Source organism: Calidris pugnax, unplaced genomic scaffold (genome assembly GCF_001431845.1).
Source record: "Calidris pugnax isolate Ruff unplaced genomic scaffold, ASM143184v1 scaffold56, whole genome shotgun sequence".
Taxonomy (NCBI): Eukaryota; Metazoa; Chordata; class Aves; order Charadriiformes; family Scolopacidae; genus Calidris; species Calidris pugnax.
The window spans coordinates 16,864,541-16,891,006 of NW_015090839.1; the positions used below are offsets into that span (position 1 = coordinate 16,864,541).

Here is a 26,466-nt window from a genome sequence, read left to right on the forward strand (position 1 = left end):
TTATTTGCATTTTTCTCTGAAAGACTTAAATTTTATCTTTAAGTTGACAGTTTGCTTTGACGGTGGCTGTTTCCTCCACGGCATTTAGTAAGCTAGACTCCTCTCTTTGGAGTAGCTGGAGGAGATACACAGTGCTGGAAGAGCTAAGCTTTCTGTTGGTACAGGATCCCTGTTCCATATTGTGTCACTGAAGCAGCAGTGAGAACAAATAGTTGTCAAGTTTGGTCTGAGGCGCATCATGAGAGTGGTAGTTACTGCACTTCTGTGGTGTGGGAGAGGAGAAGCAGGCAGTGGTGGTCAGATCACCGTCTGCTGGCATAAGGCATCCCCTCTGGTGGGCAAACACCAGTGCTGTGCTGGAAGAGGTTACCCCTGCGAGTTCTTCCTCACCCTGCAGACCTGGCTGCCTCTTGGCACGTGTCTCCAGCTGTGGAGGCTCCGTGGGGCTGGAGCACCTTTACACAGCACTGTTTATTTTCTTTTTTTTTTTCTTCCCCTGTCAGGGTTGCCTTGTTCATGTTTGGTCCCACTTTAGCTCTTTTCAGTCATGAGCTGATCCCATGTAGGAGATGAGTCCCTGGGTGTGCAGTGGTCTGACTGCATGGCGGACAGGGGCCGTTGCAGCCTGTCAGGCAGGAAGGATGCTTTTAACATCCTCGGTTCTTGCTGCCAGTAAAGCCAAGAGAGACTGGTGGAAGCTGCTAATTAGAGGTGTTGTGAGGAGATTTATTCTCTGACTACAGCCAGGGTGAGCAAAGACTTAACTATTTTACCGCATACCTCTGGCCACCTGCCACTTGTCTGAGGCAGGTCAAGAGTATTTCACGCTTGGCCACGTCAGGTGCCGTGGAGTGATTTGAGAGGATGAAAATGTCTGTTCTGCATCCTCTGACAGCAGGGAAAGCTTCTATCACCGAGGCTGTTTCCATCCACTGAACTCTTAACTTAATTAGTTGCTTTAAATGGAAGAGATTTTTCTCCTGACAGAGGTTAGTTAGTAGCACAAAGGGAAGGGTGCCTGCAGAACTGAAGCTTTTGTGGTTTTCATTTTAAAATGATTTGGGTTTGGTGGCAGCATTTCAAAGCTGCTTGCCAGTGTGCAGCCTACAAAAATGAAGCCAAACACATCTCACTCTCCAGAGCAGTCTTGTCACCTTTCTTCCTTCTGTGGCAATAGAGGCTGGCCTCCTTGTTAAATGCAGATAATTCTTTATAGATAGGAGTTCAAACACCTAAGCAGCAGTGGGTTGACTGAACTTTCAATGTGAAGTAGCTCCTGTTTCTTTTCCAGCAGAGGGATTTGGGGCTCCTACCTATTATTTCTGTAGTGTTAGAGTAGCTTCACCCAATCACGTGGTGAAGTGGGAATCGCTGTAAACACAGCAGAGTTTGTGAATGGCAAATGTTACGGTCTGTAGCTTGCTTTTCCTGTTAACTTGTATTTCACCTGATGTAAAACTTAAGCTTGTTTCTTAAGTTATTTCTCAGCCATTAAGGTGATGGGCTCCCTTTTCTCCTGTAGTGATAGGTTCTCTGGGAGATGGTAGGAAATGGTAAGTTGTAGGAAACACTTCTTTTTTTTTTTTTTTTTTTTTTTTTTCTCCAGCAAATCCTGTAATATTTAAAACAATTGTTATTTGAAGTTGCTTTTCCCTGGCGATTCCCTGACTGGTATCGGAGGCAATGAAAGCTGAACGCTAAATTGAAGACAAAACTAAAAAGCCCTCTGGTAACCATCTGTCAGTTGTTACAAATTGCATGGTGGCAGGATGAAACTTGTGGTGCCTGCTCTGGTCTCTGATCTCCCCACAGCAACTCCTTCCAGTTGCTTTTGCAGGGAAGTTGCCTGCTCTCCATCCCTTTGGCTTAGCTTTCTCCATGGGAGGGCTTCTTCCCCGAGGCTGAGCTGGTTGCTGGGATTGTGAGGAGAGATGTATTTATGCTGATTAGTGTCTTTGAGCCGCGCTCTCCTATGCCAATATCTGTTGTGCCCAGTTTAATGACCAGCTGTAACATTTTTTTTTAATTTTTTTTTTTTACTGTGGTGCAATTGTTCAGCAGTAGCAAGAGAGCGGTTGGGGACCTTATGCTTTGCCCTTTTTTTTCCAAGTCTTGCCCGAGCCCATCTTTGTCCCCGTGTGCGTGTTTGGAGAAGACAAGGCGGTGGCGTAGGGCTGCTGCGCCCCGGGCCCCTGCCCCGCACGCATGAATTCATCAGCTTGATCTTTCCACCCCTGCTCCTCCGGAGGGTCGGGCGGCAGCTGCAGCTCCTGTCAAGCATGATGCCGGGCAGGGAGCTTTGGGGAGGAGGGTTACAAAAGGCCCAGCTTAAATCATCTGTGTAAGGGCACAGCGGAGGCTCTGTCACCCAGGCCCCACAGCTTGTCTTCTGGTGCTATGGTTGTAATGACATTAGCATTTCAAAAAGGGGATTACCACAGCCCCCAGGTTCTGAGCGGAGGATATTTTGGCTGTTACTTGAAAAGCTGCTTTCTGGCTATCTCTGCTTTTTTTTTTTTCTTTTTTTTTTTCCCCCTGAAGAGTTGGTGAAGATGGCCACGCCATTCTGCAAGTGGGTTGTTGCTGTTGCGAGGAAGCTGGTTGTTTATTGTCCTAAATGTAGGCTGGTAGATGTGAAGCTGTCGCCAATAGCATTCTTTCTTGCTGATTTGGACTGACACTAAGAATTTCCTAATGGAAAAGGTAAATTAAAGGGTCTGTGTTGGGATCACAACTGTATGCTAGAGAGGTATTTTGAAGTCATACTTACAAAAAGAAGTTAAGGTAATTATACTAGTTTGTCCTGTGTATTTCAACCAAAGGAAAGGGGCAGTATGTGCATCCTATTCATTCTCTGCCTTCCACACCTCATGTGGTATCAAAAAATACTTTTTGTGCCGTGGCACAGGACTTCAGGGTGGTTCCTTGGGAAGATTACTGTATTTTTATAAGGTCTTGTGTAAAAACAAAAATTCCTCTCGTGAAACTTAACTGCTGAATGTTGCAACTCTGCATTGCCCTCACCTCAGATCAATACTCGTTTGATCTTTGTTTTTCACTGAAATCACTTTCCTTTTCCAATGTTGCTTTTGCTGGAAACTTGCATTAAGGCCCTACATACATGGGGCTGTAGTGGAAAATCCCTGTAGTTGCCATCTCATCTCCAGTTCCATTAGCTGTAGAAATGATGGGTCAGACCAGGCAGGTTGGTCATCTGGTCCCCGGGGCAAGAGAATAAAGAGAATCATCTTGCTTGCCTGCTGGAGAGAGGCAAGAGTACTTTGTGCAACTTCTTCAACCGTGTCTGGGCCCTAAAATTGGTGGCTGACCCACAGTGTCCAAAATAGGAGCCCCTTGCCCACAGTGCGGGAGCGTGGTTGTTCAATGTATTTCTAACTTTAGTAATTTCCAGTTGTTCTAATCTGCTTATTTCTGTAGAGCACACATCTTATAAGCTCCATTAAGGATGGAGTGTCTTAAACATTAGATCATCAATGGAGCCAGCACTGACCAGAGGTGGAGTTTTTGGGTGCCCTGTGCCTCAGGTGAGCTGGACAGAAGGCACAGAGTGGGAGAGTTGCAAGTCGCTATGGTCACTCTGTCTTGTCCTCTCCTTTTTTCTATTTCTGCAAATGCACCAGCAGACACAGCTATGCAAATCTGCCAGCAGTCTCCTTGGGAAGTTAGTCACCGAGTCGCTGCACAACCAGCTCTAGTCGCACAGGCTTTTGAATTTGCCATTAAACTTAGCTACTATGCATCTTTGTGTGGCTGGCTTGGGGATGTGTGAGTTTCTGCATCCCTTTTCAAAACACCTTTTCTGATAGTAAATGATAGAAATGAAACATTCAGTATCATGATGGAAATAGGCTGGAGAAGAAGTAAAAGTGTACATCTCGATGCTGTGCACTAAAAACCTGGGAACTAAAGGATGCAGGAAACAACAAACAGCCTGGTTTCTGAGGGGCTAATCAAATTTTAGGTTTACTGGGGGGAAGCCCTCTGTTGTTCTTTCCAATTTCAAGGCAATTACTGTTTTAAGGCTTGTAAGAGAAAGATAAGAGAGCAAAAAATAGAATGAGTAAGTGCTGGTCATAACACTTAGTGGGATAAGAGCATTTATAATTATTGTGGAGTAAGAGGAGGGGAAAAAAAGCATGAAGGAGAAAGTAGTTTTATTTCCCTTGCTCCCTGTTTGGATTAATGAATTTAATTACTTGGAAATAGCTAGTAGCAAACTTGTGGGTTTTTTCAAATGTACATTTAACAAGACTGCAAATTTTAAAAGAAGAGGAGGCAATTCAGTAAAAGTAATTGAAGATGTGAGTAAGAACTTAACTGCTGTATCCCCCATTGCAAGTGCTTTGTGTCTGTAGATGTTAAAAGACCTGAATTAATATGCTTCTCATGTACGGGGAGGGGACAAACCAGGGCAAGAAGATGCAATTCTAAATGCAAGGAAGCAAGATAGCGATTTTTCAAATAGATTCTTGTAATAAAGTTGTTCTTTCTTTTGTTCCTGTCAGCATAAAATAGAGACAAATACGGAAACGAAATGGCTGAACAGAGTAATGGGATTCTGTCTAACAAGCAGCAAGAGTGCATGAGGTGGGAGAAAGGAGATGGGGCAAAATGCCAGAAATTTATTATTGTATAATAGAGCTTATATCAGAACTTCCTCCCTCCTTGATGGTATAGTTTAGTTCCCAGTAAATTGTTTGCTCTTTTGTCCAGCTTAAACTGGTCTTTATAAAGTGATATGGCAGCTAAGCAAGTAAATTGCAAAGAAAAATAGCACTGCATCCTCTTTAAATTATGGAAGATACCTGGTGGGATGGCTTTGATGTCAGGTATGTTTACCATCAAATTAAATTTTCCAGAGTGCTTGTGTCCTTCTGGTAATCAGTTGGGAGAGGATGCTTTGAGTCATGTGAGCACTGCTAAAAAGTTTGCCTGGTGTGTTTAACAATCTGAAAGAGGGATTTAGTATCCTGCTGCCTTAATTTGCAGGCAATACAGCACTGAAGGAGAGCTGCAAAATTCCCTTGATGACTGAGTAATATGAGATTACTCTGAGTAACAGAGTAACTGAGTAACATCTGGAAATCCATGCAGAGGGACAGAAGCTAGCTTTCCCCAAAGTTTACTTGATTAGTAAGCAGATTGAGGCAGCATTTGGAAGAAGGCAGAAATCCATTACCTTAAACAATTTGCAGAGGTGGCAGCCCCATTCTGAGTTGTTTCAGGAAGGCAGGGTAGAGACACATGCTTTTTCATTTCTTCTTGGTGGGTATATACCCCCAGACAATACTAATTACTGTACTAAAAATCTACCAGCAGCACAAAAGAGCTTCGTATTTCCAGCTTGTCCGATTCTGTGATGAGAACAGATATGTTGCCACAGCTGGCTGGGCTGTGAATACTGATGCAGGAAAGCTTAATTCTCTAGCTGCAATTCTACCTGGGAAGATGCTTTTGTGTTCCCAGTTTGCCCAGTAGCAACAGTTTCTTCTATTATCATCAGCGTGAATGTGAGCCCCAGTGTGAGGGGTCCCCAGGGCATGATTTATGAGAAAATAGTATGCTGAATTAAAGCAGTTTTATGCAGCAATGGTGAAGTGGTTTCTTGTGGTTTTCTTAGTGTGACCTTTTTTGTCAAGACATCAGGAGGAATGTTTGAAAGCAGCATGCCATGGTTTGGTCAGTCTCATCAGGTGCTCTACCATGGAACAAGCATGTCCCCTGACTGGAGCCAATGCAGATGCTTTAGGACAAAAGTAGCCACTCGTTCCTGTCCTAGGAGCCCTTCTTGCAAAACCATCCTCCCTGTTTCTGTGGGCTACTGCACCCCCAGAGATCTCCTTCACTGCAACATAGTTCTCTTCATGCAGGTATTTTGCACTTCTACTCAGGCACTCACTTCAGTCTGGTAGCCTGTGATTGCTCAAGGGGGTTTTCACATTTTGTTCCCATTGTTGTGAACCTTGTTTTTTAACGGGTTTAACCATTTTTTACTGAGTACCAGGTCCCTTAATATGTCCTAATTTTGTACCTGGCCTCCTCTCAGAATGGAGCATTATGGAAAAGCTACTTTACTGGAAGCTTTTTGCAGAGTCTAGACTGGAAATCTGTTACCAATAAATGTGCTAGACTGGGGTGAGAAGTTTCCAAGCAGTGGTCTTCAGAACACATGAGAATAGTTCATGTAGTTCTGCCTGCCTCATGATAACAGCTTCTTATCTTCAAACTGCTTTAATTCTGTTGTGAAATGGAGCTTTAAATGTGTTTTTGCTTTCCAGTGCAAGCAGTTTCTGTAGTTGGCAGAGGTATATGCCCCTGAATAAGAAGGTATATGTTCACAAACTGCCTCTGTTATGGAGGAATGCTCTTGTTGGAGTGTGTTCTACGCACTGGGGTGACTCTGATTGCTGATGAGGAGTTCAGGAGGAGCAGGAAGGGATAACTTCAAAAAGCACAGCTGTTTAGAGGAAAACACAGTTGGGTAGCTTGCTCTTCCCTGTGGAGGTCACTGCAGAAGGGACGGTAGGCCTGGGAGCGTGGTTGTGGTGGGATAGAGTGGGATCAGTGTCTTTCCGGAGCAGCGGAAGAGATACTGTGATTTGGTTTCTGTTTACCCCGTGAGCTAAGGAGTAAATGTCAACTGTCTGATTGTCTCTTCCACCCTGAGAATAAGAGTGACAGTGACAGCTTTGATGTGCAATAACTAGGTTGCTGTGATTTGTGTTCCTGGCTCTAAGTTCTGATGCTGTGGGGGTAGGGCTATGAAAGTAGATCATGGCATTTAATATAAGACAGACACCTCCACCCACGTCATTAATGAAGGGAATTTTCCCTTTTCCACTCAGCCATACTGACTAGGAAGAAAAATGAGGAGAAAAGAAAAATCCAGTGTCATAATACAGGTGACCTTTCCCAGGGTTTGGGAGGCCTTTGCTTTCTTTGTCCTCAGGCAAGATGCCAAGAAAAAGAGGGTGGAGAAGAACAATGGGTCTGTCTTTTGAGGAACACCCTCCTTTTCTAGACATTAAATTCTGTTTCTACTTCTTGGGAAGTCACCTTTACTTCTGGTAGGAGTTGACACAGTATAATGGTGTGTTTAGTCATAAAATGGCCTTTTGCACGATTGCAGCATCCATTTAAGAACTGAGAGTCTATTTTAAGGTTTGTCACTGGGTAACCCTTTGGGAGAATGAAACATCTATTTCTTGGCAGTGCTAGGTCTTGAACATGTATTTTAGAAACAGTAACTTTGAAATCCCTGGGTATTTGGTGAAAAGATCTAACCCAGAGGTTTTGGAAAAGGGCTCTTTGTACTTTGATCCCAACATAAGGTCCTCTTGTGAGGTTTTAGAAGGCTCTTCAGTGTACCGAAGGAATGTGGTGTCAGCTGGAGGATGTGTGGTCAAACTCCAGTTGTGCTCTGGCTTGGGAGGAGGACCCACCGGTTTGGGAGGAGAGGACAGAGAGAAACTCTGAGTTTAGATCGGGCTGTTAAGTATTTCATTAATACCTGGATGAAAGATACAAATTATTATGAGGAAGTCCAGGTGGGAAGTAAATACTTTTAACGCTTCTCCCTTCTTTCTCAAACTTGAGCTGCTTTCCGTGGAGGCTAAGCTGTCTCCAAGGAGTATTGTTCTCTGCTCTCCATGTCAACTGCCAGGATATAGCTGTTCTTACGAGTAGCATCCTAGATCCTAAGCGTGGCTAAAGTAGTCTTTTCTGAAAAGTGAAAGGAAAGGCAGGGGTGGACAAGGGGCAGGATAAAGGATGGCGCTGCAGGCTGTCTAACATGATCAGCACTGTGAAATTGAGTGCAACAGCCTTTGGACAGTCTTTGGCTATAATTGTGTTGGCAACAGGAAGAAAAGTTCTGACAGTGTCTGTGCTTGACGGGATGTGTCTGGTGAGAGGGAGTAACTCCCGTGTGCTGAGCAAATTGTGCGGGGGTGGAAGAGATTAGAAGAAAGGAAAATTACCAGAAGTTTGAAAGAAGGGGCTGTAGAATCTTGTTCTGGTAGCTTCCTGCTGCTTGCTAAACATGGCTGTGCAGTGCCTGTTGCCTTACTAGTACAACAGTGGGGTTTCTGTCATTTCCTTCCCCTAAAAGACTTCAAATCCCATTTTCCCCAGACATATGGAGGAGATGGGAAAAATGAACAAAACCAGGAAAGCTCCGGATAAGGGAGATACTCTTTCTGTCTTTAGTATCAGAATGGCTTTGTACTATCTGCTGTTGATCCGTAGGCTTCCTAGATGGTGTATGTTCAAGACATTGTTTGTTCCTAGCAGACTTGACCCATGATCAAGATTGGGTTTGGAGCTCCAATTTCTGTTTACATTGTTACCCCTATAATGCTTATTCTTCCTGATTAAATGCGGGTGCTGTTCTCTGAAATTCTCTATATTGGTGTGAAAAAGAGATCAGTTACAGAACAGTAACTGATAGGTTTAGTAAATTGAACTCTCTTTTACTGTCTGGACGCTGATTTATAGGCATCAAAATAACCTTCCTCCCTGCTGTTTTTTCTCACTAGTTCTCAGGCATAAGACATCCGTATCTCTTATTTAAGCATTCTCAAGGAGTCTGCATACTCAGTTGGGAGACTTCCCAAGTGTGTTTCCCTGGGGGGCAGCATTTCTGTTATTTTTAGCATGATTTCTTTGGGGCTTCCATTTCCTTTGTGTGAGAAACTTCACTAACTGGCAAGAAGTTGAACCATAGAGATCTCAAAGCGACATGGGAAGCTTTCACTCCACTACCAAGAAACCTGTAAGCGCTGACTGGGCATTTTCACCAAACTCTCTGGTAGACTGAGCTCCCCTGAGCAGCTGAGGAGACATCATGGTGTAGCCTGGCATAAAATTACTACATCTTGGAAACTGTTGATATAGGGGCACTATCTGTGTACTGTTTATTTTTGCTGTGTCTGGGGTCTTCATTTCTGTCAACTGGTAAACTCCATCTGGCCATAATGCTCGGTGGTTTATTGCCTCTCTACTGAACTACAATCCAGAAGGTAAAATGGGAGAAATTTGAACATCTGCTGCAGGGAGAAAGGGGGGAAAAAATAAATAAATCCATTAACTTGTGAATCATCTATTTAAATGAGGAGGAGAGTCTCTGCAGTTCAGGGAATGCATGGACCATAGATTGTATGGGGGGCATGACGGTAAGACTGGATGATGGCATAGAAATGGCAGTAGGGATGTTGAGTTGGTTAACATGGGATGTGTTCAGATGTCGATGGAGACTGGGCAGTGGCCTGCCCTTCATGTGCCTTTCTGGAAGGGCACAGGTCTCCTGGAGGCTCTGTGCCGTATCTGCCAGCCCTGGGTGGATGTCTAATGCCTCAGAACTAACAGAACCCTCTGTCTGGGGCCCCCCACGCAAGAGATGCTTTCTTCAGCTCCCTGAAAAAGTGACTTGTGAACATGTATGGTGTCGGCTTTTAGGATATGGGTGCCCTGTCTGTTGAGGGATCTTGTGTTATTCTTGAAAGTGTCTGATGATCTGCTTGTGAGCTGCCTTTTCTCAGAAAGGGGGCTTGCTGAGTCAGTGCCCAGAGCCTGTAGATGTCTGGTTGAAGCCGGGCTGCCTGGGCAGAAGCCTGGTGAGGCCTGGGAAGGTGTGTGTAAGGCAGCTTCAGCAGCAGGATCTGCAGAGGAAGGGAAATCCAGCTGCGGTGGTAGTAACACTGAGGCCTCTGGTGAGAGAACACACAGAAAAGAATAGCATAACCTCTGCCCTCCCCTGATTTAAGCTTTTGATAGTGTAAGCTCTCTGGAAAAAAACAGATGCTTCCTCCCTGATGAGGTTGAGGGGTATTAGATGGGAGCACTGATACTGGGGAAGAACTGGGGGTTTGAATATTCACTGCCTACCACATGTGCTCATGGGCTGACGTGGGAGGCAGCTCTGGGTCCAGCTGTGCGAGCGTGAGGGCTCCCCAGGGTGCTCTCAGCATTCCTCCCAGCTCTGGCCCCAGCTCTGCAGAAGCTGGGAACGCTGGTGAATTTTCCCCCGTTTGTGCTCAGCAGAGCACTTCCTGTGGCATTGAGGCGTGCTGCAACAGCTTCCTCTGCTGAGCTCTTCCCCGGGGAGCATCTGAAATGCTTTTTTTGTGTGTAAGGAACTTCTTGAAACTGCTTTGTTCTTGCGCGGCTTGGGAAAGATTATGTTGTTGTTTTTAGCTGACGGGCTATAACTTCTCCTACTGTCTTGGTTGCTCTTGCTTAATGTTTCCATTCCAAAGTGTGAGTCAGAAGAAGGTGGTTGTGAAATCATTCTGCTAGATCAGTGTCTATAGATGTGAGATGTATTCTGTGTTGACCAGAATACTGGAAGGAATTTTTATGTTCTAGGAAATTATGAACCTAAAAAAGGATAAATAAATCTTTCCTTTAAACAATTATTTGTCTTTTGGAATAATCTGGGCCTCCCATCTCATGCTGTTTCTCAGAATATCATAGAATCGAGCTATTATGATGACATTTCATAATGTAAAGTTACCATTTCATTCTGATAAGTCTTTTGTCTCTCCCAGTGAAGACAAGATGGTTCTGCGACTCTTGAAACCAAATGTGAAATGTCCTGCTGAATTGACAATTTAGACAGAAGGGAGCAAGTGACTTCAATGTCACCGAAATGTACAAAAACTGTCCTTGCAGGTAAATGTTTAAAAACAGAAACCAAAGAAAACCAACAAGCAAACAAAGCCCAAACAACCCAAAACAACAAAACCCAAACAAAAACAACGCACACCCCAAAACCCCAGCTAACCACACCATCTCTTTCCTGGAGCCAGGTAGTTGAAACAGGAGTTGAAATTACTGTCTGATATGAGGGAACGCTGGAGCTGAGCAGGAATTTTCTCATGAGTGTTTGATGGAAGATGGCTGTGAGCACGAGCAGTAGGACTTACAAAGGAGAAAGCAGAACTGAAGAGAGACTACTTGATGCTGTAATGGAAAGTGCGTAGGGCAATAAGCAATGAAAATGGTTTCATGTTGTTTTGGTTCTTCTGCTATTCAAGGAAGCAAGTTTTTGCAACAGCATGTGCAAATCAGCTGCACCAGTCTCTTCTTTTCAATAAGTCAGTGTCCTAGACTGGCTGGCAAGAAATGATAACAGTATAATTCAGGCTTGGCCTGTCGAAGTCAAGAGTGATCTGGGTACTCATTTTCACACTGTTATCCTGTTAGCTGTGTGTTGCCCTGAGAAATACTCTTACTGCTTTAGCAAGAACTGCTCTGAAATGATTGATGATGCTGTATGGATAAGATGTAGCTGAAGGAAGTCACTCGAGAGAGCTGAGCAAATAAGTACTTCAAAACAATAAATGAAACTTAATGAAATGTCACGAATAACATAAAAAACCAGCTGGCACAAAAGAAGCCTTGTCAAGTTAAAACCAGACGGTAACACTGCTAGATGGTAATGCAGCATATGTGTCCCTGGCCATGTGTTAGGCCTGTTTATGGCAATAAAGGTTGAAGTAAATTGCTGGCCAGAGAGACCCATGTGGAAGAACTACTGAACTGTGAAATCCCGCATCTGGGTTGGCTTTCTCCTGTAGAAAAAGATGACACAAATATTAAAGCAGTCAAATTAATCTGTAAATCTTTGTCATTGAAATGAATTACGTTGGTGACAAGGGTCCTTAAACCATCATGTTGGGCTCTCCAGACTACCTGAAACCGTTTATTGACAAAGGCAGAAAAGCCCCCTGAAGAGGGAAGCTGAGGCAGGGAGGCAAAACCTCAGGTGAGGTAGTGGTGACTAGGCCTACACCTCCTGTACCTGGGCCTTAGTTCCAGCCACTAAGCTGCAGTCTTCTGCTTCAGAATTTCAACCTCTGAAGTAGGGGTCCATTGCCTCTAAGTCAGCGATGGGATGGGTTTTGCTGGCTTTGTGGCACTAGGTAGGAGCTGGAGTTGTGTGTCTCCAAGGCTCTTGAGCATCTGTCAGGACAGCTGTGCTCCAAACACACCAGGAAAAGGGCAAAAGCAACCCCATAATAAAGCATTTTGAGAGTATTTGCTTTCTTAAAAATTTAACTTGGTGTTTTAACTGTTAGCACAGAATCTGTTTAGGTTACCAGGGAATACAAATAAGAAGCAAAGAATATGTATGGTCTTGTATTTCTTGTTGCTCAGCAGCAGTGCAGTGTAGAGGCAGGACTGAAGTTTAGTGGTCCTTGAGGAGACCTGGTCTCTTTCCTGAAGATTTTGTTTTGAAAATAACTGTAGTGTGGGGGTTGGGTTGTATGCTTTACAATCTCTTTTTATGTCAAATGGAAGGAATGATATTTTGTCCCTTCCGATCTTGTTTTCAGGCATCTAGGCTACAAATGGGTCCAGTCTTGGCAGTTGTTATCTCTAACCTTTCTCGTTACGTGCTTTTTCAGCTGGATATTTTGACTTGCCTGTGCTTTGATTCCAATGGTTATAGTGAAAGCGTCAAAGGGCAAGTAGTATTTCAAAGGGTGAAAACTGCTTCTATACATCCTTACTAACACTTCTTGCCAGCTGTGAAAAGAGCGCATTTTTTGAATGGTTTCCCAATTCTGGCTTGTTTCAGTTTGGCTTTGCTTATCCTGTGGGTGTTGGGGATGAGGAGCTAGAAAGACAGAAAGGAAAATTTCATCTTTGCTGCTAGGTATGCTTTTTGATAACTTACTAATTCATCTTGTTAGGCAATTTACTAATTCATATCCATTGAGTTGCTCAGAGCAAGAGAGTAGGTACTGGGAAAATGGAGGTATAAAAACAAGCACTCTGAAGCTATTACATCTGTATAACCTCAAAGGAGGTGGTTGAAAATCTGAATTATTTTATACACTGCATTTGTAAGGATTATACTAAGTTGCCATTTACTTTCCGTGTGCCATTTGATCTCCAGCAGAATCTGAGTGGGTGGGATGTGTGGGACTCTGGCTGTTCTGCCAGAACTGATGGGTGTCTTCTGTGACTGGTAAATCAAAGTAGCAGCAGCATCCCACCAGACCTTGATGCCTCAGTCACGCTCCAATGACGAAGCAAGCTTCACTGGGTTACCTTCCTTCTTCCAAAAAAAACAAAACAACCCTCCAGTTGCTTGTGTTACCAGTAGATAGAGAAGAACACATAGTGAGTAGGTGTTAAGTTTCAGGTTATACAGGGTCTGACACCACCTTTCCTACCATCACCTCACTGGCTCTTAAATTGCCCAACACTGTTAAAGTGTTAGGCAATTTAGAAAGGTGTATCATAGCTTGCTCTTCTCAGTAGAAGAAACTTCTTACTTGGCTTTGAAGCTTAATTCTTCAAGTTCACTCTGTGTATCTTAGAACTTTTGAATTAATAGAGTCTGGATTGAGTCCGTATCAGCTAATCAGTTCAAGAGTATGTAGGTGGTTGAACTTGCAGCATCACCGGGAGGCTCTAAGGCTTTGGACTCTGGAAGAGGTAGGTTTGCCACGTGGAGCACTTCTGTCACTCTAGTCTGAGGTGCCTCCCACTTTGAATGGGATAACTTGAGGAGTGTTCAAGTGGGGCTATTTTTGTTGCCCTGCCAGACTCTGTAGAGAAGTTGCTTGTGATGCTGAGCTCCTATAAAGCCAGCAGAAAAGATGACTTAATATTTACAGCTAACCTAACCACATTCAGAGTGAAAATATGAAGTGTGCTTAAGAGAGGCTTTACAGCGAGACAGGAGTAATAACTCTTTGCAGTTCTGCCCAGCCAATGGTAAATTATTTGAGTGTTTGTTCTGACAAGTCCCGTGACAGAAATGAGTCATTCTTAAAGGATAAACAAATCTGCTCAGATATTAGATTCTGATACGTTCAGTGGTCCTGAGCAGAGCCAAAGGTCAGAAGAGAAATGGCATGGCAGGATAAAAAAGTGTTCTCCAGTGTGTGCTGATGTATCAGAGTTTTCAGGATTGCTGTCCTTACCCACCCCTTACCCCGAAGCTTCAGTAACCTTGGGCTTTGAGCTTCCCAGTCAGTTTCCACACAGATGAAAGGGACAGCACTTAGCACAAAGCCATCTCCTGTGTGCATGCCATTACTAGGTCAGCCTTGGCCAAACTTCCAAATTAGTACTTTTTGGATAAGGCTGAGTCAGAGACAACAGCTGCTGCTGAAAGGATAAAAAAAATGAATCAGCTGCAAAAGGCTCATTAGCAAATGCAGGAGGCCTAGCAGGGCAGAGCTTTCCAGTGACTTGGCTAGTGTAGGGATCTTTCCACGCACGTGTAAGAAGAGAGAGCTCCTTTCTAAACTCTAAAACTCTTGCTTCAGGGATTCCCATGTCCCCTTGGAGTTTAGGACTGCTTCTTGAGCAGATTTACGACTGTGCAAGTCTTGGAATAAACCAGAGTAGAAGATGGACATGAGCTGGCCTCCTGGCCAAGGGAGAGCTGAGTGTGTAGGTTGATGGGTGAGTGCCTGAGTTCCACCTCCCCATGGAAGGAGAGCAATGGACTCCTGCTGCTGCTAGTGCTCTGGTGACATGTCATCCAGAGCGTGAGTGGTCATGCTGCAGCCCACAACAGGGACATATTTTGGTAAACTGCCATAGCAATAACTTCTAAGGCCTTATTGGAGAAAGGAACCCAGTTACTTTGGTAAGCTGAAGTTTAGGGATTGGAAATGTTTTGTAGTCATATGGAAATCCACAAGCAAGTTAAGCCACCTGAGGCACTGCAAAATTGCAGGCCTCTTGTCACTTGCTGGTAGAGATGAATTTTGTTCTGCTGTATCCTGGGGGCATGTTTCCGCTGTGACCTCACTTAGCATCAATAGAGAGACTGCATTTATTTCAATCAGGACTTACAGACCAGTCAGCACAAGTCAGTCATCTCTGTTCTATCAAAACCTACTGTCCAAAATCAGCACGAACACCTGATAGTTATGCTTTTTCCTATCGTGTCTCATTGTGTGTCAGGCTTTTATCCTAAAAGACAGCCTTAGGGTATTAATATATTCAAACTGAAAACTGCATAATAGCAAGTAAACAGCAGGGTAAATGTGGATGTTACCTCTGAATTAAGACTGATTTTTAGTTTTGTAGGTTTCTAGAAAGAGGTGAGCAGGGACAAAGATAAGAAATCAAAGCTGTGTGAAGAGTGAAGTTGGAAGTTTAAAATTAACACCAGTAATTGAGGACAGTGGATATTACTTGAGTTAAATGACATGCTGATACCTTTTCTACTAACCTGCCTCTACACAGTAAGTGCTGTTAAGTTCCTGCACAGCTGCCTGTTTCTTTTTTGAAAGAATATCCTTGTTGCAATACAAAGTGAGATTTGGAAGTGAATGAGCTGCCAGTGAGAGAAAGTGAGGCCCCTGATGAGTGTTTGCTGTCTCTGCCCAGTGCAGCAAACACTTTTGGACTCTTAACAATTTTTTAACAATTTCTTAACAATCAGAATTTCAAACTAAAATCCAGATGCAACTTTCTTAGGGGGACTCTCTTAATCAAATTTCTGGGGGGCGGGGAGAGGAAGGCACAAAACACACAAAACTAGCTGGGTGCTACTTCTGACAGCGGGCTTGGGTTTCAAAAGCAGAAACATACATTATACAAAGTGTTGTTACAGCACTTGCCTAGTTTTCTTCTCCGAACATGTGAAACTAATTATGGGGTGGCTGGACGAAGGCACGGGGAGGCCGGAAGCAGACTTGGAAAACAAAAGCAAATGGAACATGTGCCGCTTGGAAAGCTGTGCTGTGCCCAAGGGGAGAGCAAATTTCTGTATTAAACTGGCTGTTCTGGAGCCACTGTACGGCTGGCTCCAACTGCAGCCCAGATGTAAATTGTTTATACTGTCTTGGCAGTATGGGATGCTGTAAAGTACCGGTCAGCTGGTCTTCATCCTACTGGACCTGAGCAAGCTGCATGAGCTTCCCCATATATCACCACCAGCAATTTTATTTATTTATTTGTATGTGTGCGTGCGCACACAACAGTATGATTGCTTTATCAGAAGATCTTAAAAGCACTTCTGCAGTTGTTCCCGGTTTGTTTCCCCTTCCTCGTTAATGTTTCCGGCATTAATTTATCAATCCTGGCTTTGTTTAAAAGCATCAGGTTTTTGTCTTATGATTCAGTGTTATCCCGGTGTCCAGAACGCCGGGTGCGGATGGGAGCCCTGCTGCAGCCAGCCCTGTGCAAACATCACACGGAGCCAAGTCTCAAAAACTTGGCAGTGTTAGTCTTGGAGCCTGTCAGCCCAAATCGTTTGGGAACGTATCTGAGGGGAGCACGTTACATACAGGTGGGCCTATTACGGGGAAAATAATACAGTTGTCATAGTGAGTAGCATTCTTCTAGGGAGGCAGATCTGCTGCTGGAGTGCAGTTGTGTTTTTGTTGCTGCTTTCCATCACAGAAATCTTCCTTTCCCACACTGGTTCTTTTGTTAGCCCTGGATTTTGTGTCTTGCTTTTCCCTGCCTAGCGTACAGTAAAGTCTGTGCTCCTGTTTTGGTGGGGGAGAAGAACTTGAAAGGCATAAAACTTATTTTTCTGCTAAAATTTCAGTGAGAGAGGGAGTTGTCAAACTGAAGCAAAGCTTTCTAAGGGCCAGACAGAGAAAAGTACATTTTATATGAAGTCAGTGTGTAGCACTTCACTCTGGCAGTGAAACACCAGTGGCAGCTTCATATAGCCTAAACATTTTGGCTCTTGTAGGATGTAAATAAAATTTGCATTTTAGAGCAAGCTTTAATGCTAATGGTTTTCTTTTTAGGAGAGAGATAAGCCATTGGGAAAAAAAATCGTATTTCTAATAGAAAGACAAGACCCATAATTAATGTTGCACTAGCAGGCTTCCTCCATGGTTGGCTAATCACAGCTGAGTGTTAATAAGCATAGAGTTTTTTTAAATACTGTTGTAACATGTTAATTAAGATAATTTGGCTCCATGTGTCTCTTGAGTTACCAGATGGCGACTGCATTGGTGGAAAGCTGCAATTAGAGTCTTTTCTTTCTTCCTTTTTCTTCCCCTGCCCTAAAAAAAAAAAAAAAAAAAAGCAAGTTTGGGGGGGGGGGGGGTCCATTAATTTCATGGATGCAGTAATGAAATGTTAACTGTCTGCCTTGAACATTACCAATGGTGTGACAATACTACTTTTCTATAAAATTCAATTTTACCTCAAAGTGCTACAGCAGACATGAAAGATTCTCCTTTAAGCTTTTCAACTTTAGACTGTAACACGCTCCTGAAACAAGACAGCATGCACAGCACTGAAAAGAAACTGCATTTTTCCTCATTATATTTTCCTCCAAAACAAGATCGTGGCAAGCTGCCAGAGCTACTTTTCCAGTTTTCCTTTTTTTTCCCCCCCCCAAAAAAAAAAAAAAAAAAAAGGCAGCTTTGGTGTGGAAGGGATGGCTGTGAGGGGTGCCTCTTACTGTACACAGTGTAAGTGCTTCTGTCTAATTATATAAATGTGCAGCTATATGATTATATATACAAATCTCTTTGCTTTGGTTTCTTCTCATTTACCCGCATTATGACATAAAGAAAAATAAGCCTCCTCTTCAGAGTATGTCCTTGCTCGGGAAACTGTAATTTCCACGTAAAGACTTGCTCCAGTCCTGCTCAGTTTGCTCTTCTGTCATTGACTTCAGAGTAAGCAGCATCTGGAGCCAGTAAAGACAGAGAGCTTATTTTTCAGTGGACTTTGGCCTCTGCTTAATACACAGAGCCCAAAAGAGGGTTATGTTTTGCAGTGTGTTTTTAGGAAGGCTTAAAATATTTTAGGGGCAGGGTCGGCGAGAAGTGTGTGCGCTCACAATGGAGGCCTTTTATTGACTTCTGCCTCCCGTAAGTAAAATATAAAGAGGTCCTTTAGCCTCAGCTGTTGTGACTGGGCCCCAGCAGCAGCTGCCGTCTCTGGTTTGCCCCTCTGGGAAATGACCCATCTGCTCATGTGCTAGAGAAAGCCAGAGCGCTGAAAAGAAGAAGGTTCAAAGTCTGTTCTCCTGGTTCCAGTCCCCATCTCCACCCGAGAAATTACAGACCAGTGGAAAACCTGGGCATCTGGTAATCTGTATTTTATGGTGTGAATGCTGTATCCAGCTAGAAACACAGAGTTCTCAACTGTTTCCAGCTGGCAGAGGATAGCTTCGGTCTGGGTCCCTTTACAGAGGTGGTATCTGCAGCTACTGCATTCGTATAGTTAAAACACACAGATAATCACACTTGTGGGCAATAAGAAAAACCCCAACAACTCAACAACTGAGTTACATACTTCACCTTCACCAGGAGGGACCCACCTGTCATCTAGGGGAAAGGATTTCTAATGCCTTCAGGAGACACTTGTGCTGGAATTTAATTATGTGGGCAAAAAAATGTCCCCCAAAATTTCCCCAAGGTGCTGGGTGTCAGGAGAGGGCAGAATCTCAAATAGGATTCACAAAGCAGGTTAATTGCTGTGCTTCTTGGAGCCAGCCGGCCAAGAGAAACTGTGGCCTAAAGCATGGGGCTCTTCGTGTTCAGCACAGACCTGCTGTTACAAACAGTGACACTTATTAGGCTAGGAAATGTCCATGGGTATTGGTATTAATCCAAATACTTGGACTGGGGAGGACATTGCAGGAGCAGAGGGTGCACAGTGGGAAGCTGCTGTGCTGAAAGCTTTTGGGTACATCCAGTCAAACATCACTGGTGGGAAACCTGAAGGTATTTGGCACTCGGAAATGGAGCTGGCACTCTGACTAGCTGGAGCATGTGGGTAGAGGTGACTTCTTTTATATCTACCACTTGTGCATCTAAGGTGCATCACATCTATGACTGAAACGCCATCCCCTTGTCATTGCTTTCTCAGCAGGAAGGAAGGTGTGGGTGAGGAAGGAGGAGTACTGTTGATCAAAGCCTCTTTAGGTGCTTTTTCTCTGCAGACCAGCTGCCTGGGAAGTGGTTTTTGCTTTGGTGAAAGACGGTGTTCAGCTGACGTAGCTAGTCTAAAAAGGGATGAAATTATACACTTGCTTCTTACTAAAACCAAACTGCTGCTCAGGGAGAGGCTTCTGAAAGTGGCTTCTGCTGTTTATGGGCTGGTTTGTGTGCACAAGGGGAGAGAGGAAAAACAAGAACACTGCCTGTTTTCGTACTGAAAGCAAAGCTGGATGGTCTTCTCCCTCCTCCACATCATCTCCCTCACTGCAGAAGGCTCCTGGAGCCAAACACCAGTCCTGCCTCAGGCAGAATGAGATGTTAGGTGTGAATGAAGGCCCTGGTTTAAGAGGAAAAAGTCCTGACCCAAAGAGGACCTTGTGGATTTTTTTTTGTTCTGCAGTCACGTGTCATGGCAGCTGTGCTTCCCCGGAGAGCGATGCGGCAGGAGGCTTGAATTAGAGTAGCCTGATAGGTATCTGTATACTCTTTGAGTCAAATAGGTGTGTGGTTTTTGTTTGTTGGTTTTTTTTTTTTTTTTTTCTCTTAATCCTCAAGGCAGCAAACCACCCTTAGTCCCAGACTCTTCAGGGCATTGGGGGTGAAATTCTCATGAGGAAAAACAGCTGATTTGGACAGTGAATTCCCTGTCTGCTACTTGGGAAGAGTTTATAAAATAAATGCTTGCTGATGAAAATTACATATATGCCAGTTGTAAGAGTGCATTTAGTTTTGGTGCCACTTTTCTAGTTTTTTTCTCTCAGTAGGAATAGGTTTGAGTTCATCATAATGGTACATAAGGATCTGTCTTACCTTAGCAAACACGGGAGGGTTTGAGACAATCACTTCTCTAAGAGGAAAAGCTAAGTTTAAAAGCCAAAAAAAACTTTTGCTTGCATGAAAATTTGGACAGTGTGTTCTGTTAGGTGTAAACTGAGGCACTGTAGTCTGTCTGCAGGCGGGCTGATGTGTTGCCTTTGTTGTTGCTCAAGAAGCTGCTAAGTGAGCTTGGCAACCCCGGCTGGTTACCCTGTTGCTGTGGCTAAAGGCAGTAGTGACACTATTATCTGGTTGGGTCACATTCATGCTTCTCTGACTACTGGTGACAGAGCTTGGGAGTATATCCAATAAATAGAAGAGAACCAAGAACTGGGTTAAGGGAGGGGTAAATTGTTTCCTTATTGGCTTACTAAACAGCCAGGAGATTAGCAGAGAGGTCGGGTAGTGCCCTGCTGGCAAGAATTGAAACTCTGCAAAGAGAGAAAACAATGTTCCTTCTCCTATTAGCAAATATGGCCAGAGCTCTCCCCAGCAAATTCATTCAGTTTTTTCCTAAGGCGAAACTGATGTTCAGCGTCACCCCCAAGTGGGATCCATGGGCAGCACTTGGCTAGAATTGCCAGGCACTCCAGAAGCCAAAACCAGCTTTATTGCTGGTCTCTGACTTGCACTTCTAGCCCTCTGTCTGGTATGTTGGGCTGTCGCATTTTTAATGTGAAAAAGCACTGCGTAAAAAAGTTGAAGGCTTGTGTATGAGTTTACAAATAAATAGCAACTGGAAAAAAAATCCACTGTGGCTGCAAGTCCATTCAGGGCACTGACAGGAGAGAAACCACTAGTGAACCTGATTGTGTTGTTTTCAGCATGGTCTGAGGTGCTGAAAGTGCAGTCTCTGCAGATGGCTTGAGATGCAGCTGGTGTTTCAGACCACCCATTTAGCTGTGTCAGGACCCAGGTTGAAGAAGGGAGCAGAGAGAGGGAGGATTACTCTGAAGGGTGCCTTAGAGAGTTTGGGGCTTTTGAAAGGTCCTTGCCAGAAGTTAGTAATAGCTTTTGCAGTTCCCTCCATTGTACTGAAGAGATGCAGCCACACAAAATATCAGAGTTGAAAATTAGAAGCCTCCATAGCTGGGTGAAGTAACTGGATGATTGGGATATCTTTGTGTTTATAGTGGATGCTATTGATGATGTGCTGTTTCTGTGGCTAGTGGCAAGTCCAGGCTGAGAGAATAAAGGTGGTGGTGGTTCAGAGAACCAGGGACTTGGACGGAGAAGTGCTCCTTGCTGCTGTGGAGTGAGCTGGAGCCCAACTAGGAAGAGAATACATAGACAGTGACTGTGACTAGGAGGGAACCTTTCTGTGTGACAGGAGATACGAAAAGAGACAAAAAGATACACTTTAAAGGAAGACATCTTTTTTTTTAAGCAACTCCACAAAAATCGTACCGTAGGAGTGTCAAGGTAGCACAGGAAAGTTAGGATGAGGCTTCTGAGGGAGCTAATCCTAGCATGAAGGAAATTGTATGTCCTTTAGTACTGGGGCAATTTAACTGGGTGCTTCCGTGTTCTGCTTCACAAAAATATTTACTCACCAGGCTGGACAGGCTGGCATGAGACAGGTTTAACCAGACCAGCCAGGGGAATGTTCGTCTTGTTAGATCAGGAGGGTGAGTTTTTTGTAGGATGTTTCTCTTCTGTGAGTCTTGATAATATCAGTTGAGTGGGGTAAATCTTGTAGATGAGGAAATAGAAGAACAGAACTTAAGGATCTTCCATTTCAGTCTTTATATCCCACAAAAGTTAGAGTATGTCTGAAAGGCCAAGAGGCATTAATATATCTGAACAGAGCACATGTTCAGGGGATCCAGCTGAAGACTTGTCATCTACCCAGTTTGCTTCCAAAATGCTTCAGCACTGGCACCTAAGCTTTGTCTGACACTGCTCTGAGGATGGTGAAAAAAGCTGGAGCACTTGTGTTGTCAGTGAGGAATTCACCTGAGGCTCAGTCCAGCTTCCTTTTCAAGTTTCCGGGATTTGGGCCTGACTCATATAAACAGCAATTTTAATTTGTCAAAACTGTTCCCATCATTTAGTGACCTTTATGCCGTGCTGTGAACTAGAAGAAATGTTACTGGATGTTCAGTGCAAAACATCCCTTTGTTAAGCAACGTTATACCCATCTGTCCACCCACGTAAGGTGAGCTATGCAATGGTTTGTTCTCCCTCAGTCACAAGCCTACAGTTACGTGTGTTAGTGGATGATTGTTAGTAGTTGTCCTGTTTTGTTTTGATTTTGCGTTTCAGCTAAGGAGGATTTGATTTTCATCTCAGTGTGTTTAGACTGCCCAGCAAAAGGGGTCAGTGACCGAAATACAGTTCAGGTGCTTGGTGCAGAAAAAAGGAATGTAAGACCCCTGCTGGGATCCGAAGGTCTTACTAGTTGAAAAAAGAAACACGTTGTGCCCAGCAGACAAGGCTGTAGAGAGGTGTTTTTTGGTCACTCTGATGTGGTGCTGGGCCAGTACTGGGGAGCTTTTAGAGTTCTGTGGCAATTATACAGTCAGACTGAAGTATGTTTTAATCTTACGTTATATGTGTGAGTGTATTGTGTTTGATCCACACCACAACAGGCTCATCCTGCTTGGGCTTCGGAAATCATCTGCTTATCTGTGGATTCTGCTCTTGGAGATCAAGGCTCAACTGTGCATCTGCTGTGGTTTATGTAAAACCCTCACTTTTATGTTGGCACACAAAATGTCACGTACTTCCATCTGTGGTATTGTCTGTGACCATGGCCTACTTTTGTGTTGGTTTTGCATTATTTTAGAAATACTTTGTAGCTCTGCATCAGGTTGGCGTTCAGGACCATGGCTCAGCTTCAGCTCAGCCAAGATTTCATCCTTTGGTGATTAGTTAATCAGTTTGGCAAAGTAACATTTCTTACTGCTCCAAAAGAAGCCCATGTTGCAGCCCCTCACAGTTGTCTGTGAACGTGGTAGAAGAGAAAGCAAGTGGAGCTGTGGGAAAGGGGGCTGGGGGAGGCATAGTGTGATGACACTGGTGGCAAAAAAAAAGGAGTTTCCTTAGTATTGTGCTGCTTATTGTCAAGTTGCTAACAGCTCTTCAGAGAACCCAAACAGTTAACCCTCCTTGAAGGAGGACAGGATTTTCTCACGCGACCTAGGCACAGAAGAATATGGTGCTTACTGATGATTTGATGGGAAACTGAGTGGAGGTGCATACTGGCTTAATATTTTTTCATTTATGTATAAAAAATTGTCTATATATTAAATACCTAGTATTTAATGGAATGGCATTGTTGCAGAAACTCCAGCGTATAACTCTTTCTGCCTGTCAGTCTGGAAATGACAGATTTTTAACCTCTGAACAAGAGTTCAGTGATGTTCAAAATGTTTGGACTCCTTGTCAGTTGTTATCTCCTTCCTGTTTTCCAGCAGTGAATGCTGGCAGAGAACCAGCTCTCTCGGGAGATGTCATAAACTTCACTACCTCGTAGGAACCTTTGGCAGTAGAGCTCTGCCCCCTTCATACATCAGCAAACCCACTGTTTCTGTGCACCCTCAAAGCTCGATGAATCAAGTTGCAGGGAATAGCTTTGTAAGCCTACAGTGTTGGTAACCCCTTAGGAAGTTGATAACTTCTGTAACTTGGCGCTCTCTCTCTTCCCTGCCTGGCGTGAACATTTGTTTTAAGATGTCTCATAAGCTCTGGGATACTTCCAAGAACATGTGTTTCAGGGAGGGAGTTGATGAAAAATCCCTGCGTGTTTCTCTGCCTTTCAAGTAACCCAGTGCCATTGTGAGTCTAGGCTGATGCTGCTGGGAAGGGGGGTCGATGGTTACAAGATATCTACTTAAAGCGTCCCACAAATTTAAAGGGGTTTTTGTAACCTTTTGGGGAAGCTTCAGTGTGTCCGCTCTGTGCCACACTCCCTTGGAACTTGCAAGGAGTAAATCTGGGGGTCATGGTTTTGCTGTGTCCCTTGAAATCTGCCCAGCTTTACTTAGGGCTGAAAAGCCTTTCCCCATGGTGTACTCCACATTCCCCAAAAAGTGTTGGTGTGCCAAAGCAATACCTGAACAGCAGCACTCTGGGCTGGGCCACCCCATGTGTGTGCAGACACTGCTGAGGGTAACAGCGAGCAGAGCTCCTGGCGAGGGGGAGCTTGGTTGGTGAGCTGGGTACCCAAACCTGGTACCAAACCTCCATGGCACAGCCACGCTCTGGAGTGCTAATTAACATGTCATGCAGGCAGCTATTGCCATCCATGCTCTCTAGCAGAGCAGGCAGCTCTGGACGGGCATTCTGGCAGCAGCTGGCACCCAGCCCTTTTCATCCCTGGGGTGTCACAGGTTTGTGCTGTCAGGAGTGGTAGATGGGCTGCTCTGCCTGGTTCTGTATTGCCATGGGCGTGCCTGTGCTGCACACTCTGCTGCTCCTGGAGATAAAGGATGGTGCAGAATCAGACTCTGCCTTTTCTTCTCTTAGCCCCTGATACAGAGGCAATTAAATAAACCCCTTACGGGGCTTGTGAAAGCTGAGGGGACTGAAAACTTAGGTCGCTGTAGTGGAAAGCTGCAGTGTCTGTCCCAAGCTTTCTGGGTGCCTGTGTTAGGCTGGGCTGGGCCCTGGTTTGCAGAGATGCCGAGCGCTCGGAGATGCCAGGGAAAGGGAATTGGTCCAGCAGGGAGCAGATATTTGGCTTCCTCAGCTTTTTTCCAGGCACCAGCAGTGCATCATTTCCCCACCCAGCCCTTGCCTGGGCCACCTCCAGCAATCTTTAAAGTCATCAGCACTGTCTAGTAGCCCTTTCCAAAGCTGCAGGCCCCCAAGATGCTCGGTTCCCATGAGGGTGCCTTGCAAAGGACAGTTCAGGTGGTCTTCCAGTTGGGGTTGCCCGGAGATGCTCAGTCAGGTGGAGGGTGGAGGCTGTTGATGTTCTGGCTGCCTGATCCAGACTTTTTTTTTCCCTAGCACATAAGCAGCTTTTTTTTCTGTCCCATGAAGGTGACATTTTAAAATACTTGTGATGCTTTTGGATGCTGTGATGACAAATGACCTGAGGAGGTGTGGGGAAAAAAAAAAGGGGAGGTGACGAATTCTGCAGTCTCTTCCCTGTGTGAAGAGGACGAGTCAGGGACAACTGACTGAACACACTTATCAGCTGCTTCTCTCCTTTTGTGCCAAGTGGCCTGTGGAGGTGGGGAGGAAACCAATCTGCAGTTGTGTAGCTGCACCTCTCCTTCTGAAGCCCTTGCATGAGGAAGCCAAGTCAAGGTTCTGTAGGTCGCTGAGGTGGTGGTATTTCCAAGCTTTTGAGAGCACTGCTGTGATGCAAATGAGCATTTGTTTCTTGTTTGCTGGCTGATTTTTGTACGTAATTCAGAAACCTCATCAGTGTAGGTGGCACTTTACAATAAATGAGGAACTGAACAGTGAGCCACTGCCTGGTCCAAAAGGTCTCCTGGTGGGATGGCCACGCGTGGGTATGGCCAGGAGATGGGGGAACAGAGGGAATGAACTCTCTTTGCTGCAGCCAGTTAGCAGAGAGATGCTGTGTGTGGCTCCCAAGCAATTCCAGGTGCCTCCTGTTGCATAAAACAGTGTGGGGAAGTTGTCCCATCTGCTTCAAGTTTCAGCAGCTGCTGTGGCAACAGGAGTTTTACCCCACAGTGCTCTACTCTCTACCATTGCCTAAAGAGGCAATGCTAAACTGCTGAGAATGTTTCTAGTGCTCAAATAGGTCCCCACAATTTAGCAGGAAATGCCCCACTCTTGGGCTGCAGATGGGGCAGGGCGTTTGCCAATGTGCCTGAATGTGAAATGGGCAGTGAGTCTGTTGCTTCAGCTGATCCTGAGTGTTGGACAAGCTTAAAGTGAAAGCAGGTTTTAGCTTCATGAGGCAAAGGCTTAAAACCTTGGTTACAAAATGGGAAATTACTGCAGAAAGGAAAAATAAATACAGAAGAGGCAGCAGTTAATGCTCACAAGGCATGGGACAGTGGCTTCTCTGAAGCTTATTTAAGAATAAATCTCCTTAAGAACAAAGTCTTCTTGAAAGGCTGCTGCTCAGACCCCTGTTAACCTTTTCTCTCGAGAAGTAAATTGAATTGCAGTTACAAAGCTGGCACAACTCATACCAGAGGGCTTTTGGCTTCACTCAGCACTTCATCTTGGAGTTTACTGGCATTTACAAGGCACTACCTATGATACATTCACACATGTGATTAGGTTCAAGGGTCACTTGCACTGCAGCAACGTAGCAAATTTTTCCACAGTGAAATTGAATCTCTAAAGTTTTCTTTTACTTTTAAATCTTGCCCAAAATCCTTACCTGAACTTTGCCCAACTATTTCTCGCTGTTTGTCCCACAGTAAGTGGGACACTTGAAGGCAGAACCTGGGAACGCTTGCTCCAGGAGCTCAGGGCAGGCCTACATCACCATGCTGTGGTGGAATAGGGTGGGTGGGATGGTTGGTTTTCCATGCCCCAAAATACCTCAGGAGGGATCTTTGATGTATTTTCTTTTGTGAAGTTTGGGAAGCTGATATGGATTTAAAAAGAAAAAAACTGGATTTCTTCCTCTTTCAGCCAGGCAGATACGTGGCGTCAGTGGTGGATGTTGGGGCTGTTCTGCAGGGTCACCGTGACCTGCCAGAGAGGAAATTCTAAGCAATACACATATCCTGTTTTCTGTGCAGTTTCCTCATTCGTGATTTGTTGGTTTTATTTGAGTGGCTATTGAAAAACCTAC

The 26,466-nt window shown here is 44.5% G+C and overlaps 1 protein-coding gene across 2 annotated transcripts in view; it reads left to right on the top strand.

The window, feature by feature from the left end:
* Positions 1-26,466, top strand: part of SUSD6 (sushi domain containing 6) — a 100,464-nt gene that overhangs the window by 62,927 nt on the left and 11,071 nt on the right. The gene's annotated exons all lie outside the window — the stretch shown is intronic.